This window comes from Oncorhynchus nerka, linkage group LG6 (genome assembly GCF_034236695.1).
Source record: "Oncorhynchus nerka isolate Pitt River linkage group LG6, Oner_Uvic_2.0, whole genome shotgun sequence".
Lineage (NCBI taxonomy): Eukaryota > Metazoa > Chordata > Actinopteri > Salmoniformes > Salmonidae > Oncorhynchus > Oncorhynchus nerka.
In genome coordinates this window covers 7,643,154-7,662,244 of record NC_088401.1, presented here as the reverse complement: position 1 = coordinate 7,662,244, position 19,091 = coordinate 7,643,154, and the positions used below count along the sequence as shown (strand labels likewise).

The window sequence follows — 19,091 nt, the reverse complement described above, 5'->3', positions numbered from 1 at the left end:
AACTAGCCAAGACACTCAAAAGTTCAGCTAGCTAACCCCGAACGGTGGGAACCGACGGAGAGCTAGAGACCCCGGGTAGAAGTAGCTCAAATGTGTGTGGAATCTGATATTAGCGGGACGCTAAAACAGTGGAGCTAGCTAACTAACAATGGCCAATGTGTGTAGGCAAGAGGTGTACTGTAGCTACCTGACAACAAATAGCGTGGCTAACAAGCTAACTTCACTCTGTAAAGTGAAGCTGAAGTTAGCAAAATTCCTACAAATAGAAAATACGACACTCAATGCTCCGTGGCAGGGCGGTAAACCCACACCGACAGGAACAGTGAAGTTGAGGTCTAGTCTTCTGAAGAAAGCTGCTTAACGGGGCTAATAACCAAATAGACTCATGAAGAGGAAAGCAGAGCAGAGCAGGGTGATATATAGACACGCGGGGGGTGTGATTACATCCATAAAGCTCTGATTTGCCTGTTATGCATGATTGAGTAAGGCTTCAACCAATGACCCCTCAAGAGGGCGTGTCCCATAGTGAGATGTCGAACCGACTCGACTGAAAGAGAAGTGTGTGTGACAGAGCAGTTAACGATCAGTAATTTTGTACAAGGTTAAGACTGGCAGTAAACACACAAGTAAAATAGGACACTGTGCATCTCAGGATTCTTCAAGGGAATGTGTGTGTGTGTGTCTCGGTGTGGGGGTGTGTAAGGGTGTCACGTTGTATGTCTGTGCGTGTTTTTCGGTGTGTGTGAGCGCACGTCACAGTGTGTGCGTGTGCGTCACAGTACCTAGGTTCTGGTACAGACTCCAGTCAGCTCTTCAGGGCATCATGGCTGCTGGGAGGGTAACCCTTCATCCACCTCTTCTACCTAGTGACCAGACAGGAAGACACACTGTTAAATCGGGGTTACACACACACACACACACACACACACACTTCTTGACTTGTGTTAACACTGGTAAATTAGGTTAATTGAGAAACTCTAAAGATTTGATTTGACAAAAGGGAAAGAACAGCTGATTACACACAGCTTTCGACACCAAGGATAATTTGGTGACTGTCAGAAAGCCATTAACTATCAAACTGTAGACTACTTCAACCACTCAAACAGCCCTAACTGAATGAATCATCCATCTCCCCCTGGCAAGAAACACTCAGTCACGGTTTCACTTCATGGAATTATTGACTTGAAATACAGGTTTATTAGGTTGATAGAGAACACTGAGGGACAGTTAAATGCCATTAAACCCTCAGCAGAACACTGAGGGACAGTTAAATGCCATTAAACCCTCAGCAGAACACTGAGGACAGTTAAATGCCATTAAACCCTCAGCAGAACACTGAGGGACAGTTAAATGCCATTAAACCCTCAGCAGAACACTGAGGGACAGTTAAATGTCATTAAACCCTCAGCAGAACACTGAGGGACAGTTAAATGCCATTAAACCCTCAGCAGAACACTGAGGGACAGTTAAATGCCATTAAACCCTCAGCAGAACACTGAGGGACAGTTAAATGCCATTAAACCTTCAGCAGAACACTAAGGGACAGTTTTACATTTTTACATTTAAGTCATTTAGCAGACGCTCTTATCCAGAGCTATTAAACCCTCAGCAGAACACTAAGGGACAGTTAAATGCCATTAAACCCTCAGGAGAACACTAAGGGACAGTTCAATGCCATTAAACCCTCAGCAGAACACTGAGGGACAGTTAAATGCCATTAAACCCTCAGCAGAACACTAAGCCCCCATTGACTGTCATATCTGAAGCCCTTAACTAGCCTGTTCCAAGTAGGTACATTTATTAAACAACCACCCATTGACAACGGGGCCATTTTTATCACATAAATAACAATAGATTGAATCAGTTTATCACAAACTGAATCCATCCATTTCTATTTATCACAAACTGAATCCATCCATTTCTATTTATCACAAACTGATTCATTATATTTAATCAGTTTGTGAGAAATATAATGAATCAGTTTGTGATAAAGAGATTAAATCAGTTTGTGATAAATAGATTAAATCCGTTTGTGATAATATAATGAATCTGTTTATCATAAACTGATTCAATCTATTTCCAAAGTTGACTGCAATGACATCTGATTCGAATACAACAGTCAAAGTCTAAGCCCCTGTCAGTGTAAGGTCTAATGTTTAGGCTCAGTCAGTCCTGGCAGCCCTGTGTGTGTGTGTGTGTGTGTGTGTGTGTGTGTGTGTGTGTGTGTGTGTGTGTGTGTGTGTCGGTGGTTGAGATTACATCAGGCTCAGTCAGTCCTGGCAGCCCTGTGTGTGTGTGTGTGTGTGTATGTGTGTGTGTGTGTGTGTCGGTGGTTGAGATTACATCAGGCTCAGTCAGTCCTGGCAGCCCTGTGTGTGTGTGTGGTGTGTGTGTGTGTGTGTGTGTGTCGGTGGTTGAGATTACATCAGGCTCAGTCAGTCCTGGCAGCCCTGTGTGTGTGTGGTGTGTGTGTGTGTGTGTGTGTGTCGGTGGTTGAGATTACATCAGGCTCAGTCAGTCCTGGCAGCCCTGTGTGTGTGTGTGGTGTGTGTGTGTGTGTGTGTGTATGTGTGTGTGTATGTGTCGGTGGTTGAGATTACATCAGGCTCAGTCAGTCCTGGCAGCCCTGTGTGTGTGTGGTGTGTGTGTGTGTGTGTGTGTGTGTGTGTGTATGTGTGTGTGTGTGTGTCGGTGGTTGAGATTACATCAGGCTCAGTCAGTCCTGGCAGCCCTGTGTGTGTGTGGTGTGTGTGTGTGTGTGTGTCGGTGGTTGAGATTACATCAGGCTCAGTCAGTCCTGGCAGCCCTGTGTGTGTGTGTGTGTGTGTGTGTGTGTGTGTGTGTATGTGTGTGTGTATGTGTCGGTGGTTGAGATTACATCAGGCTCAGTCAGTCCTGGCAGCCCTGTGTGTGTGTGGTGTGTGTGTGTGTGTGTGTGTGTATGTGTGTGTGTATGTGTGTGTGTGTGTGTGTGTGTGTGTGTCGGTGGTTGAGATTACATCAGGCTCAGTCAGTCCTGGCAGCCCTGTGTGTGTGTGGTGTGTGTGTGTGTGTGTGTGTGTGTGTGTGTGTGTGTGTGTATGTGTGTATGTGTGTGTGTGTGTCGGTGGTTGAGATTACATCAGGCTCAGTCAGTCCTGGCAGCCCTGTGTGTGTGTGTGTGTGTGTGTGTATGTGTGTGTGTGTGTCGGTGGTTGAGATTACATCAGGCTCAGTCAGTCCTGGCAGCCCTGTGTGTGTGTGTGTGTGTGTGTGTGTGTGTGTGTGTGTGTGTGTGTCGGTGGTTGAGATTACATCAGGCTCAGTCAGTCCTGACAGCCCTGTGTGTGTGTGTGTGTGGGTGTGTGTGTGTGTGTGTGTATGTGTGTGTGTGTGTATGTGTGTGTGTATGTCGGTGGTTGAGATTACATCAGGCTCAGTCAATCCTGGCAGCCCTGTGTGTATGTGTGTGTGTATGTGTGTGTGTGTTTCGGTGGTTGAGATTACATCAGGCTCAGTCAGTCCTGGCAGCCCTGTGTGTGTGTGTGTGTGTGTGTGTGTGTGTGTGTGTGTGTGTGTGTGTGTGTGTATGTGTGTGTGTGTTTCGGTGGTTGAGATTACATCAGGCTCAGTCAGTCCTGGCAGCCCTGTGTGTGTGTGTGTGTGGTTGAGATTACATCAGGTGTTAAACACATTTCTGTATCCCAGTGTAAGAATATGTCAAGATAAATACACAACGCAGAGGACTAAAAGGTCAAGAGGACTAAAGGTCAAGAGGGGATTAACGATCAATGGAAATAGTTGTTATTCTGTAATGGGGAATTAATGATTAATGGGTCAGAGACACGGGAGGAATTTCAGTCCGAGACTCATAGCTACATCTAGCAAGTTCTCATTGGTCCGAATTGTCTATACATTGAGCCTGAAACGGGATACTTGGCATTTGGCCATTGGCCCAATTTTATTTAAAGGAATTCTAATTGGTCAACTACAGGCTAGGGTTGGGTTATAAATTACATCCTGTTCTCTTTGTTCTGTGGAGAAGACATTGAGAACAGGGAAGAATGACCATCTACTTCCCAGCATAAAAACAAAATAATATTGAACCTTTATTTAACTAGGCAAGTCAGTTAAGAACAAATTATTATTTACAATGACAGCCTAATCTGGCAAACCCAAACCCGGAGGACTCTGTGCCAATTGTGTGCCGCCTTATGGGACTCCCAATCACGGCCTGTTGTGATACAGCCTGGAATCGAAACCAGGGACTGTAGTGACGCCTCTTCTTGCACTGAGATGCAATGCCTTAGACCACTGTGCCACTAGGGAGCCATATGAACTATGATTTGTTCTCTTTGAATAAACCTATTTTTCCTGATTTGCTTTGTGGTCTGTGTTAACTGTTAACACCAGCCAAGTGGATGAGAAGCTGGAGGGGAGAGGAGTCCCAGAGGCACCCTATTCCAGAGGTCGACCGATTATGATTTTTCAACGCCGATACCGATTAATCAGACCATTTTTGTTGTTGTAATAATGACAATACTAAATGAACACTTATTTTTACTTAATATAATACATAAAAAAAAAATCTATTTAGCCTCAAATAAATAATTAAACATGTTCAATTTGGTTTAAATAATGCAAAAACAAAGTGTTGGAGAAGAAAGTAAAAGTGCAATATGTGCCATGTAGCTAACGTTTCAGTTCCTTGCTCAGAACATGAGAACATATGAAAGCTGTTGGTTCCTTTTTAACTTGAGTCTTCAATATTCCCAGGTAAGAAGTTTTAGGTTGTAGTTATTATAGGAATTATAGGACTATTTCTCTCTATACGATTTGTATTTCATATACCTTTCACTATTGGATGTTCTTATAGACACTTTAGTATTGCCAGTGCAACAGTATAGCTTCCATCCCTCTCCTCGCTCGAACCAGGAACACAACGACAACAGCCACCCTCGATGCAGCGTTACCCATGCAGAGCAAGGAGAACAACCACTAAGTCTCAGAGCAAGTGACGTTTGAAACGCTATTAGCGCGCACCCCGCTAACTAGCTAGCCATTTCACATCGGTTACACCAGCCTAATCTCGGGAGTTGATGGGCTTGAAGTCATAAACAGCACGATGCTTGAAGCATTGCGAAGAGCTGCTGGCAAAACGCAGGAAAGTGCTGTTTGAATGAATGCTAACGAGCCTGCTGGTGCCTACCACCGCTCAGTCAGACTGCTCTATCAAATCATAGACTTAATTATAACATAATAACACACAGAAATACAAGCCTTAGGTCATTTAATATGGTCAAATCCGGAAACTATAATCTCGAAAACAAGACGTTTATTCTTTCAGTGAAATACGGAACCGTTCCGTATTTTATCTAACGGGTGGCATCCCTAAGTCTAAATATTCCTGTTACATTGCACAACCTTCAATGTTATGTCATAATTACGTACAATTCTGGCAAATTAGTTCGCAACGAGCCAGACGGCCCAAACTGTTGCATATACCCTGACTCTGCGTGCAATGAACGCAAGAGAAGTGACACAATTTCACCTGGTTAATATTGCCTGCTAACCTGGATTTATTTTAGCCAAATATGCAGGCTTAAAAATATATACTTCTGTGTATTGATTTTAAGAAAGGCATTGATGTTTATGGTTAGGTACACATTGGAGCAACGATACGCACCACATCGATTATACGCAACGCAGGACACGCTAGATAAACTAGTAATATCATCAACCATGTGTAGTTAACTAGTGATTATGATTGATTGATTGTTTTTTTATGCTAGCTAGCAACTTACCTTGGCTTCTACTGCATTCGCGTAACAGGCAGGCTCCTCGTGGAGTGCAATGTAAGGCAGGCGGTTAGAGCGTTGGACTAGTAACCGTAAGGTTGCAAGAATGAATCCCCCGAGCTGACAAGGTACAAATCTGTCATTCTGCCCCTGAACGAGGCAGTTAACCCACTGTTCCTAGGCCGTCATTGAAAATAAGAATGTGGCACAGCGGTCTATGGCACTGAAACTCAGCGCAAGAGGCGTCATTACAGACCCTGGTTTGATCCCGGGCTGTATCACAACCGGCCGTAATCGGGAGTCTCATAGGGCGCGCACAATTGGCCCAGCGTCGTCCGGGTTAGAGGAGGGTTAGGGTAGTGCACTATATAGGGAATAGGGTGCCATAGGGCCCTGGTCTATAGTAGTGCACCAATATAGGGAATAGGGCTCTGGTCTATAGTAGTGCACTATATATAGGGAATAGGATGCCATAGGGCCCTGGTCTATAGTAGTGCACTATATAGGGAATAGGACTCTGGTCTAAAGTAGTGCACTATATAGGGAATAGGGTTCCATAGGGCTCTGGTCTAAAGCAGTGCACTATATAGGGAATAGGGTGCCATAGGGCTCTGGTCTAAGGTAGTGCACTATACAGGGAAAAGGGTGGCATTTGTGATGCATCTCTTACTCCTAAATAAATCTGATCAATGCTATCGAGACATTTCAAAAAGAGGAAACTGCTGTGTGGGGTCCACTATACGGCAGTGTGGGGTCCACTATATGGCAGTGGAGTGTGGGGTCCACTATATGGCAGTGTGGGGTCCACTATACGGCAGTGTGGGGTCCACTATACGGCAGTGTGGGGTCCACTATACGGCAGTGTGGGGTCCACTATACGGCAGTGTGGGGTCCACTATACGGCAGTGTGGGGTCCACTATACGGCAGTGTGGGGTCCACTATACGGCAGTGTGGGGTCCACTATACGGCAGTGTGGGGTCCACTATATGGCAGTGAAGTGTGGGGTCCACTATATGGCAGTGAAGTGTGGGGTCCACTATATGGCAGTGAGGGGTCCACTATACGGCAGTGAAGTGTGGGGTCCACTATATGGCAGTGTGGGGTCCACTATACGGCAGTGTGGGGTCCACTATACGGCAGTGTGGGGTCCACTATACGGCAGTGTGGGGTCCTACTGTGGGGTCCACTATACGGCAGTGTGGGGTCACTATACGGTCCACTATACGGCAGTGTGGGGTCGGCAGTGTGGGGTCACTATACGGCAGTGTGGGGTCCACTATACGGCAGTGTGGGGTCCACTATACGGCAGTGTGGGGTCCACTATACGGCAGTGTGGGGTCCACTATACGGCAGTGTGGGGTCCACTATGCGGCAGTGTGGGGTCCACTATACGGCAGTGTGGGGTCCACTATACGGCAGTGTGGGGTCCACTATACGGCAGTGTGGGGTCCACTATACGGCAGTGTGGGGTCCACTATACGGCAGTGTGGGGTCCACTATACGGCAGTGTGGGGTCCACTATACGGCAGTGTGGGGTCCACTATATGTGTGGGGTCCACTATACGGTGGGGTCCACTATACGGCAGTGTGGGGTCCACTATATGGCAGTGTGGGGTCCACTATATGGCAGTGTGGGGTCCACTATATGGCAGTGTGGGGGTCCACTATATGGCAGTGTGGGGTCCACTATATGGCAGTGTGGGGTCCACTATAGTGTGGGGTCCACTATATGGCAGTGTGGGGTCCAGGCAGTGTGGGGTCCACTATATGGCAGTGTGGGGTCCACTATATGGTCCACTATATGGCAGTGTGGGGTCCACTATATGGCAGTGTGGGGTCCACTATATGGCAGTGTGGGGTCCACTATATGGCAGTGTGGGGTCCACTATATGGCAGTGTGGGGTCCACTATATGGCAGTGCAGTGTGGGGTCCACTATGGGCATGTGGGGTCCACTATGGCAGTGTGGGGGTCCACTATACGGCAGTGTGGGGTCCACTATAGTGGGGGTCAGTGTGGGGTCCACTATACGGCAGTGTGGGGTCCACTATGGCAGTGTGGGGTCCACTATATGTGGGGTCACTATACGTGTGGGGTCCACTATATGTGGGGTCCACTATACGGCAGTGTGGGGTCCACTATACGGCAGTGTGTCACTATCGGGGTCCACTATCGGCAGTGTGGGGTCCACTATACGGCAGTGTGGGGTCACTATGTGGCAGTGTGGGGTCCACTATACGGCAGTGTGGGGTCCACTATACGGCAGTGTGGGGTCCACTATACGGCAGTGTGGGGTCCACTATACGGCAGTGTGGGGTCCACTGGGGGGTCCACTATACGGCAGTGTGGGGTCCACTATACGGCAGTGTGGGGTCCACTATACGGCAGTGTGGGGTCCACTATACGGCAGTGTGGGGTCCACTATACGGCAGTGTGGGGTCCACTATACGGCAGTGTGGGGTCCACTATACGGCAGTGTGGGGTCCACTATATGGCAGTGGAGTGTGGGGTCCACTATATGGCAGTGTGGGGTCCACTATATGGCAGTGTGGGGTCCACTATATGGCAGTGTGGGGTCCACTATATGTGTGGGGTCCACTATATGGCAGTGTGGGGTCCACTATATGGCAGTGTGGGGTCCACTATATGGCAGTGTGGGGTCCACTATATGGCAGTGTGGGGTCCACTATATGGCAGTGTGGGGTCCACTATACGGCAGTGTGGGGTCCACTATATGGCAGTGTGGGGTCCACTATACGGCAGTGTGGGGTCACTATACGGCAGTGTGGGGTCCATGGCAGTGTGGGGTCCACTATATATGGCAGTGTGGGGTCCACTATATGGCAGTGTGGGGTCCACTATGTGGGGTCACTATGGCAGTGTGGGGTCCACTATATGGCAGTGGGGTCCACTATATGGCAGTGTGGGGTCCACTATATGGCCAGGCAGTGTGGGGTCCACTATATGGCAGTGTGGGGTCCACTCATATGGCAGTGTGGGGTCCACTATATGGCAGTGTGGGGTCCACTATATGGCAGTGTGGGGTCCACTATGGCAGTGTGGGGTCCACTATATGGCAGTGTGGGGTCCACTATATGGCAGTGTGGGGTCCACTATATGGCAGTGTGGGGTCCACTATATGGCAGTGTGGGGTCCACTATATGGCAGTGTGGGGTCCACTATATGGCAGTGTGGGGTCCACTATATGGCAGTGGGGTCCACTATATAGCAGTGTGGGTTCCACTATATGGCAGTGTGGGGTCCACTATATGGCAGTGTGGGGTCCACTATATGGCAGTGGAGTGTGGGGTCCACTATATGGCAGTGGAGTGTGGGGTCCACTATATGGCAGTGTGGGGTCCACTATATGGCAGTGTGGGGTCCGCTATATGGCAGTGAAGTGTGGGGTCCACTATATGGCAGTGTGGGGTCCACTATATGGCAGTGTGGGGTCCACTATATGGCAGTGTGGGGTCCACTATATGGCAGTGTGGGGTCCACTATATGGCAGTGTGGGGTCCACTATATGGCAGTGTGGGGTCCACTATATGGCAGTGTGGGGTCCGCTATATGGCAGTGTGGGGTCCGCTATATGGCAGTGAAGTGTGGGGTCCACTATATGGCAGTGTGGGGTCCACTATATGGCAGTGTGGGGTCCACTATATGGCAGTGTGGGGTCCACTATATGGCAGTGTGGGGTCCACTATATGGCAGTGTGGGGTCCACTATATGGCAGTGTGGGGTCCACTATATGGCAGTGTGGGGTCCACTATATGGCAGTGAAGTGTGTTTTTTCCTATTATTATCTGTCATCATTGATGTGATGTGTGTCTTCAGTGCCCTCCACTAATATCGGCTCCCCTGGTAAACAAATATGAGCAAAACGGGCTGTGAATTATTTTCCTATTGTCTATCTTCTTGGTCTTTCATTCAAAATATTCACAAAAATCTAACCTTTAAAGTAAAATCATTGAAAGAAAAAAATGTGAATATGTGTGCCACAATTATTGGCACCCCTTCATTCAATACTTTGTGTAACCTCTCTTTGCCAAGATAGCAGCTCTGAGTCTTCTCCTATAAAGCAGCTCTGATTCTTCTCCTATAAAGCAGCTCTGAGTCTTCTCCTATAAAGCAGCTCTGAGTCTTCTCCTATAAAGCAGCTCTGATTCTTCTCCTATAAAGCAGCTCTGATTCTTCTCCTATAATGCAGCTCTGAGTCTTCTCCTATAATGCATAATGAGGTTGGAGAACACATGGCAAGGGATCTGGGACCATTCCTCCCATACAGAATCTCTCCAGATCCTTCAGACTCCCGAGGTCTTGTGGACTCTCCTCTTTAGCCAATCGCACAGGTTTTGTATGGGGTTTAGGTCAGGGGACTGGGATGGCCACGTAAAAACCTTAAGTCTGTGGTCAGTGAACTATTTCTTGTGTTGATTTCGAGGTGTGTTTTGGATCATTGTCCTGCTGGAAGATCCAACTACGGCCCGGTTTAAGCCTTCCTAGCAGAGTCAGTCGGGTTTTGATTTAATATCTGCTGGTATTTGATAAGAGTCCATGATAACATGTATCCTAACAAGTTGTCCAGAACCTTTTTGGAAGAAGAAGAAAGAAAAACAGGCCCATAAACATCAAAGATCCTCCACCATTACTTCACAGTGGGGACGAGGTACTTTTCTGCATGGCTGTCCTTCTGCCTGCGCCAAAAAGCTCTATTTTAGTCTCATCTGAACGTAGAACCCGGTACCATCGAAAGTTCCAGTAACGTTCGGATAACTGTTTGATGACAGCAAAGACTTTTATTTTATGGCAGAGAGCGAGAGAAGGAACAGCAGGTTCCTCCCTCCCAAACAACTTGTGGTTAATGTCGGTGGCGTCTGATCCTCGTAGTTTAACACTTTGACCCCCAAAGACCCAACTAACGTCTGTTATTCTCCAGCTGTGATCCTTGGAGATGTTTTTTGTCCACTCGTCCATCCTCCTCACCGTGCGTGGGGTCAATATAGACCCACGTCCTCTTCCAGGCCGATCGTTAACATCTCCAGTTGCTTTAAACTTCTTTAATTATTGCCCTGATCGAGGAAATTACCATTTCCAACCGTTGAGATATTTTCTTAATCGCCATTTCCTGATTTGTGCAGCTCAACAACCTTCTGTCACACATCATTAGTGTTTCGTCAGGTCTTTCCCATAGTGATGGATGTGTGTAACTTGGCCCTGTGTGTCACCTCATATTTATACCCCAGTGAAACAGGAAGTCATGGCTCACCAAGGGTTTCCTAATCACTCAGATATGAAATGGGATATACTTCATAAGAATTCCGACGGGTGCCAATAACTGTGGCGCACGCATGTCTCGGAGAAAAATATTTAGGTTTGATTTTTGTGAATATTTTAAAATGAAACACCAAGAGGATAAACAACAGAGAAAAGTTCACAGCCTGTTTTGCTCATATTTACCAAGGTGCCAATATTAGCGGAGGGCACTGTGTGTGTGTGTGTGTGTGTGTGTGTGTGTGTGTATGTGTATGTGTGTGTGTGTGTGTGTGTGTGTATATATATATATTCTCTTATTCATTATAATCTAAAAGGCCAAACTGACCCTAGATCAACACTCTTACTCTGAAACACTTAACTTTCCCTCTCTTCCTATTCACTACAACTCGCCTGCCTGCAGCTCTCAGCTCTGAAACACTTAACTTTCCCTCTCTTCCTATTCACTACAACTCGCCTGCCTGCAGCTCTCAGCTCTGAAACACTTAACTTTCCCTCTCTTCCTATTCACTACAACTCGCCTGCCTGCAGCTCTCAGCTCTGTGGGAGTTGTATTTTCTATCCCACTAGGCTAATTCTCAGATCAGGGAGATGATGATTGAAGGTCTAATTCATTGGCGTTGGTAATTAAAAAGGCGTTGTGCCTGTTAAATCTAATAAGCCAGTCATGTCTCCCCAGAGACAGAGACAGAGAGAGAGACAGAAGGCCTTGTAGACTCAGAGTAGTACCAACATAAGCATGAGTTATTAGAATTTAAGACTTAGAATTTAATGGCTGGTTGAGGGGCGGTTTTCCGGGGGTGGCTTGGATGGTTGGTGGGAGGGGGCTTGGATGGTTGGTGGGGGGAGGCTCGGATGGTTGGTGGGGGGCTTGGATGATTGGTGGGAGGGGGCTTGGATGGTTGGTGGGAGGGGGCTTGGATGGTTGGTGGGAGGGGGCTTGGATGGTTGGTGGGGGGCTTGGATGGTTGGTGGGAGGGGGCTTGGATGGTTGGTGGGAGGGGGCTTGGATGGTTGGTGGGAGGGGGCTTGGATGGTTGGTGGGGGGGGGGCTTGGATGGTTGGTGGGAGGGGGCTTGGATGTTGTGGGGGGGCTTGGATGGTTGTGGGGGCTTGGATGGTTGGGGGAGGGGGCTTGGATGGATGGGGGGGGGGGCTTGGATGGATGGGGGAGGGGGGCTTGGATGGATGGGGGGCTTGGATGGATGGGAGCGTTGCTTGTAGAAGTGTTATACTCTACTCTTCTACATGAAAATCATTATTGGTTATACAGTAAAAGACCATGAACATTACAATAATCCTAATAATGGTGAGGAGAACATCTGCCACATTCTAGTTCTGAAAAGCCACAGACCGCCCAGGGCCACAGGACTGCAGAAAGAAATGGGGGTGCCTACGCCTTACACTGTGCTTTTTGTCATTTCAACAAATAAATTCCAAGCGGTATTAAAAATGGGTCTCGCTCCCTCTTCTGATTGAGACATACCCCAAAACTGATAGAGACATACCCCAAGCGACTTACAGCTGTAATCGCAGCAAAAGGTGGCGCTACAAAGTATCAACTTAAGGGGGCTGAATAATTTTGCACGCCCAATTTTTCAGTTTTTGATTTGTTAAAAAAGTTTGAAATATCCAATAAATGTCGTTCCACTTCATGATTGTGTCCCACTTGTTGATTCTTCACAAAAAAATACAGTTTTATATCTTTATGTTTGAAGCCTGAAATGTGGCAAAAGGTCGCAAGGTTCAAGGGGGCCGAATACTTTCGCAAGGCACTGTAGAAGTACTGGGAGGTTATTCTAGGGTCAACAGCATTCTAGAAGTACTGGGAGGTTATTCTAGGGTCACAGCATTCTAGTAGGGTCAGCAGCATTCTAGAAGTACTGGGAGGTTATCCTAGGGTCAGCAGCATTCCAGAAGTACTGGGAGGTTATTCTAGGGTCAGCAGCATTCCAGAAGTACTGGGAGGTTATTCTTGGGTCAGCAGCATTCCAGAAGTACTGGGAGGTTATTCTAGGGTCAGCTGCTAACTGTGCCAGTAGACAAGGTACCCTCAAATGCTAACCCCCACCATTAACTTGGTACCCTCCTAAAACGCTAACCCCCACCATTAACTTGGTACCCTCCTAAAACGCTAACCCCCACCATTAACTTGGTACCCTCCTTAAACGCTAACCCCCACCATTAACTTGGTACCCTCCTTAAACGCTAACCCCCACCATTAACTTGGTACCCTCCTTAAACGCTAACCCCCACCATTAACTTGGTACCCTCCTTAAACGCTAACCCCCACCATTAACTTGGTACCCTCCTAAAACGCTAACCCCCACCATTAACTTGGTACCCTCCTAAAACGCTAACCCCCACCATTAACTTCGTACCCTCCTAAAACGCTAACCCCCACCATTAACTTGGTACCCTCCTAAAACGCTAACCCCCACCATTAACTTGGTACCCTCCTAAAACGCTAACCCCCACCATTAACTTGGTACCCTCCTTAAACGCTAACCCCCAGACCAGCGTACGTGCAGGCAGGTGGGCTACACAGCAGCATTAGAATAAATTGTCATACCAACCGAACCACAAATACACATAACATACAGACCAGTGGACTAAATGGGGTCGGCCCTACTACAGACTAAATGGGGTCGGCCCTACTACAGACTACATGGGGTCGGCCCTACTACAGACTACATGGGGTCAGCCCTACTACAGACTACATGGGGTCAGCCCTACTACAGACTATATGGGGTCAGCCCTACTACAGACTATATGGGGTCAGCCCTACTACAGACTAAATGGGGTCGGCCCTACTACAGACTAAATGGGGTCGGCCCTACTACAGACTAAATGGGGTCGGCCCTACTACAGACTAAATGGGGTCGGCCCTACTACAGACTAAATGGGGTCAGCCCTACTACAGACTACATGGGGTCAGCCCTACTACAGACTATATGGGGTCAGCCCTAAATGGGGTCAGCCCTACTACAGACTAAATGGGGTCGGCCCTACTACAGACTAAATGGGGTCGGCCCTACTACAGACTACATGGGGTCGGCCCTACTACAGACTAAATGGGGTCAGCCCTACTACAGACTAAATGGGGTCAGCCCTACTACAGACTAAATGGGGTCAGCCCTACTACAGACTAAATGGGGTCAGCCCTACTACAGACTAAATGGGGTCAGCCCTACTACAGACTAAATGGGGTCAGCCCTACTACAGACTAAATGGGGTCAGCCCTACTACAGACTAAATGGGGTCAGCCCTACTACAGACTAAATGGGGTCAGCCCTACTACAGACTAGAGAGAGGAGAACAGTCATATGATTATGTTAGGGTTAGGTTCTCACACAGTAAACAGACGAGACTGAAATCAAGAATATTCACTGGGCTGGTGCTGTGTGTGTGTGTGTGTCTTTGCATGTATTGCACATATTGTACAACTTGTCTTGCACAAGCTGCTGGACTGGTCACCCGTCCTGCTCAAACCACACACACACACACACACACACACACACACACACAAACACATACTTGTTGTTTGGTGTGTGTGTGTGTGTGTATTAGAGAACAGGGTTCCGTTAGAGAAAGGAACAGTGCGCTATTATAAGAAGACTAACAGACCAAAATCAGTCCGTTGGCTGAATGGCTTTTAACAGTTTTGATTTTCAACTGTAAAAATGTAGGAGTTGCACAGCTCGTCTCTTCAGAGCAGAGGTGGCTGTGTCATCATTGTATTGCTCACTGCTAGCTTTCACTTGTCAAACAGCATTGTGATCTAAATATAGGCTGAGCATTTGATTTATGCTGCCTGGTTAGAATTAAGTGAAGTCGTGCAGTTTGACTAGATTACCAAAATAAACCCAAAACGCCAATGAAATTAGACCTACATTCGGTAAATAAATGGCCGTAAAAATGGAGACTATTTAAAACTATTTATCCATATTGGAGCTCTCGCTTGTTAGAACAGCATGGTGATTTGATCTTGAGTTTTTGGTCAATGAAACCAAACCACCCGTGTCAGGATCCTAACTGGAAAACAAGTCCTGTTCAGTGACCTCAGAGACAAATACAAACCATAACAGGAAGTGTGTATAATCTTTTTTTTTTTTTTAAAAGGATCTGGATTATACAACCAAGAGCATGAACAGCAAGTACAGTCTTCAGGCCTGTTATTTATCCAGTGTTTCCCCTAGGAATGTTTTCTGCAACGGTGGGGGCTCGTCATACATCTAGACTACACACACACACACACACATAATCTTGATATATATGTATACCTTTACCTAGACAGTATATTTAAAATATTTTTATTTTATTTAACTGGGCAAGTCAGTTAAGATCAAATTCTTATTTTACAATGACGGACTACACTGGGCCAAAACCCGGACGATGCTGGGCCAATTGTGCAGCGTCCTATGGGACTCTCAGTCAACGGCCGGTTGTGATACAGCCTGGATTCGAACCAGGGTGTCTGTAGTGACGCCTCTAGCACTGAGATGCAGTGCCCTTAGACCACTGTGATACAGCCTGGATTCGAACCAGGGTCTGTAGTGACGCCTCTAGCACTGAGATGCAGTGCCTTAGACCACTGTGATACAGCCTGGATTCGAACCAGGGTCTGTAGTGACACCTCTAGCACTGAGATGCAGTGCCCTTAGACCACTGTGATACAGCCTGGATTCGAACCAGGGTCTGTAGTGACGCCTCTAGCACTGAGATGCAGTGCCCTTAGACCACTGTGATACAGCCTGGATTCGAACCAGGGTCTGTAGTGACGCCTCTAGCACTGAGATGCAGTGCCTTAGACCACTGTGATACAGCCTGGATTCGAACCAGGGTCTGTAGTGACGCCTCTAGCACTGAGATGCAGTGCCTTAGACCACTGTGATACAGCCTGGATTCGAACCAGGGTCTGTAGTGACGCCTCTAGCACTGAGATGCAGTGCCTTAGACCACTGTGTCCATGGGTGTGTGTTAACTATTTAACTGTACTAGAACGCTTAAAACTTTAAAAAAGGCAGCTAAAGTTTTTAATAATCAGTATCGGGGGTTTTTTGGCCAAGGAAAATGTGTGTTATCGGTATTGGTCATATTTTTTTTAACCTTTATTTAACTAGGCAAGTCAGTTAATTAAGAACAAATTCTTATTTTCAATGACGGCCTAGTAACAGATTTGTACCTTGTCATCTCGGGGATTTGAACTTGCAACCTTCCGGTTACTAGTCCAACGCTCTAACCACTAGGCTACCCTGCCGCCCCTCCACTCTAACCACTAGGCTACCCTGCCGCCCCTCCACTCTAACCACTAGGCTACCCTGCCGCCCCTCCACTCTAACCACTAGGCTACCCTGCCACCCCTCCACTCTAACCAATAGGTGTGTGTGTGTGTGTGTGTGTGTGTGTGTCTGTCTCTGACTAGGTGTGTGTGTCTCTGACTAGGTGTGTGTGTCTCTGACTAGGTGTGTGTATGTGTGTGTCTCTGACTAGGTGTGTGTGTGTGTGTGTCTCTGACTAGGTGTGTGTGTGTGTGTGTGTGTGTCTGACTAGGTGTGTGTGTGTGTGTGTGTGTGTGTGTCTCTGACTAGGTGTGTGTGTGTGTGTCTCTGACTACTGTGGTGTGTGTGTGTGTGTCTCTGACTAGGTGTGTGTGTGTGTGTGTGACTAGGTGTGTGTGTCTCTGACTAGGTGTGTGTGTGTGTCTCTGACTAGGTGTGTGTGTGTGTGTGTGACTGGTGTGTGTGTGTCTCCGTCTCTGACTAGGTGTGTGTGTGTGTGTCTCTGACTAGGTGTGTGTGTGTGTGTGTGTCTGTGGTGTGTGTGTGTGTGTGTGTGTCTCTGACTAGGTGTGTGTGTGTGTGTCTCTGACTAGTGTGTGTGTGTGTGTGTGTGTCTCTGACTAGGTGTGTGTGTGTGTGTGTGTCTCTGACTAGGTGTGTGTGTGTGTGTGTGTCTCTGACTAGGTGTGTGTGTGTGTGTGTGTGTGTGTGTGTGTGGTGTGTCTCTGACTGTGTGTCTGTGTGTGTGTGTGTGTGTGTCTCTGACTAGGTGTATGTGTGTGTGTGTGTGTGTGACTGTGTGTGTGTGTGTGTGTGTGTCTCTGACTAGGTGTGTGTGTGTGTGTGTGTGTCTCTGACTAGGTGTGTGTGTGTGTGTGTGTGTCTCTGACTAGGTGTGTGTGTGTGTGTGTGTGTGTCTGACTAGTGTGTGTGTGTGTGTGTCTGACTAGGTGTGTGTGTGTGTGTCTGACTAGGTGTGTGTGTGTGTGTGTGTGACTAGGTGTGTGTGTGTGTGTCTCTGACTAGGTGTGTGTGTGTGTGTGTGTGTCTCTGTGTGTGTGTGTGTGTGTGTGTGTCTCTGACTAGGTGTGTGTGTGTGTGTGTGACTAGGTGTGTGTGTGGTGTGTGTGTGTGTCTGACTAGTGTGTGTGTGTGTCTCTGACTAGGTGTGTGTGTGTGTGTGTGTGTGTGTGTCTCTGACTAGGTGTGTGTGTGTGTGTGTGTGTGTGTCTCTAGTGTGTGTGTGTGTGTGTCTCTGACTAGGTGTGTGTGTGTGTGTGTGTGTGTGTGTGTGTGTCTCTGACTAGGTGTGTGTGTGTGTGTCTCTGACTAGGTGTGTGTGTGTGTGTGTGTGTCTCTGACTAGGTGTGTGTGTGTGTCTCTGACTAGGTGTGTGTGTCTCTCTGACTAGGTGTGTGTGTGTCTCTGACTAGGTGTGTGTGTGTGTGTGTGTCTCTGACTAGGTGTGTGTGTGTGTGTGTGTCTCTCTGACTAGGTGTGTGTGTGTGTGTGTGTCTCTGACTAGGTGTGTGTGTGTCTCTGACTAGGTGTGTGTGTGTGTGTGTGTGTGTGTCTCTGACTAGGTGTGTGTGTGTGTGTGTGTCTCTGACTAGGTGTGTGTGTGTGTGTGTCTGACTAGACTAGGTGTGTGTGTGTGTGTCTCTGACTAGGTGTGTGTGTGTGTGTGTGTCTCTGACTAGGTGTGTGTGTGTCTCTGACTAGGTGTGTGTGTGTGTCTCTGACTAGGTGTGTGTGTGTGTGTGTCTCTGACTAGGTGTGTGTGTGTGTGTGTGTGTCTCTGACTAGGTGTGTGTGTGTGTGTGTCTGACTAGGTGTGTGTGTGTGTGTGTCTGACTAGGTGTGTGTGTGTGTGTGTGTGTGTCTGACTAGGTGTGTGTGTGTGTGTGTGTCTCTGACTAGGTGTGTGTGTGTGTGTCTCTGACTAGGTGTGTGTGTGTGTGTGTGTGTCTCTGACTAGGTGTGTGTGTGTGTCTCTGACTAGGTGTGTGTGTGTGTCTGACTAGGTGTGTGTGTGTGTGTGTGTCTCTGACTAGGTGTGTGTGTGTGTGTCTCTGACTAGGTGTGTGTGTGTGTGTGTCTCTGACTAGGTGTGTGTGTGTGTGTGTGTCTGACTAGGTGTGTGTGTGTGTGTGTGTGTGTGTCTCTGACTAGGTGTGTGTGTGTCTCTGACTAGGTGTGTGTGTGTGTGTGTGTGTGTCTGACTAGGTGTGTGTGTGTGTGTGTGTCTCTGACTAGGTGTGTGTGTGTGTGTGTGTCTCTGACTAGGTGTGTGTGTGTGTGTGTGTCTCTGACTAGGTGTGTGTGTGTGTGTGTGTCTCTGACTAGGTGTGTGTGTGTGTGTGTGACTAGGTGTGTGTGTCTCTGACTAGGTGTGTGTGTGTGTGTGTGTCTCTGACTAGGTGTGTGTGTGTGTGTGTGTGTGTCTCTGACTAGGTGTGTGTGTGTGTGTGTCTCTGACTAGGTGTGTGTGTGTGTGTGTCTCTGACTAGGTGTGTGTGTGTGTGTGTGTGTCTCTGACTAGGTGTGTGTGTGTGTGTGTGTCTCTGACTAGGTGTGTGTGTGTGTGTGTGTGTGTGTGTGTGTCTCTGACTAGGTGTGTGTGTCTCTGACTAGGTGTGTGTGTGTGTGTCTCTGACTAGGTGTGTGTGTGTGTGTGTGTGTGTGACTAGGTGTGTGTGTGTGTGTGACTGTGTGTGTGTGTGTGTGTGTGTGTCTGACTAGGTGTGTGTGTGTGTGT

The 19,091-nt window shown here is 47.7% G+C and overlaps 1 protein-coding gene across 1 annotated transcript in view; it reads right to left on the bottom strand.

The window, feature by feature from the left end:
* Positions 1 to 19,091, bottom strand: part of LOC115131012 (nuclear receptor coactivator 2-like) — a 221,303-nt gene that overhangs the window by 151,119 nt on the left and 51,093 nt on the right. The window contains exon 2 of the mRNA XM_065019247.1: positions 783 to 863. The gene's annotated coding sequence lies outside the window, so the exon portion shown is untranslated. The remainder of the gene's footprint in view (positions 1 to 782; positions 864 to 19,091) is intronic.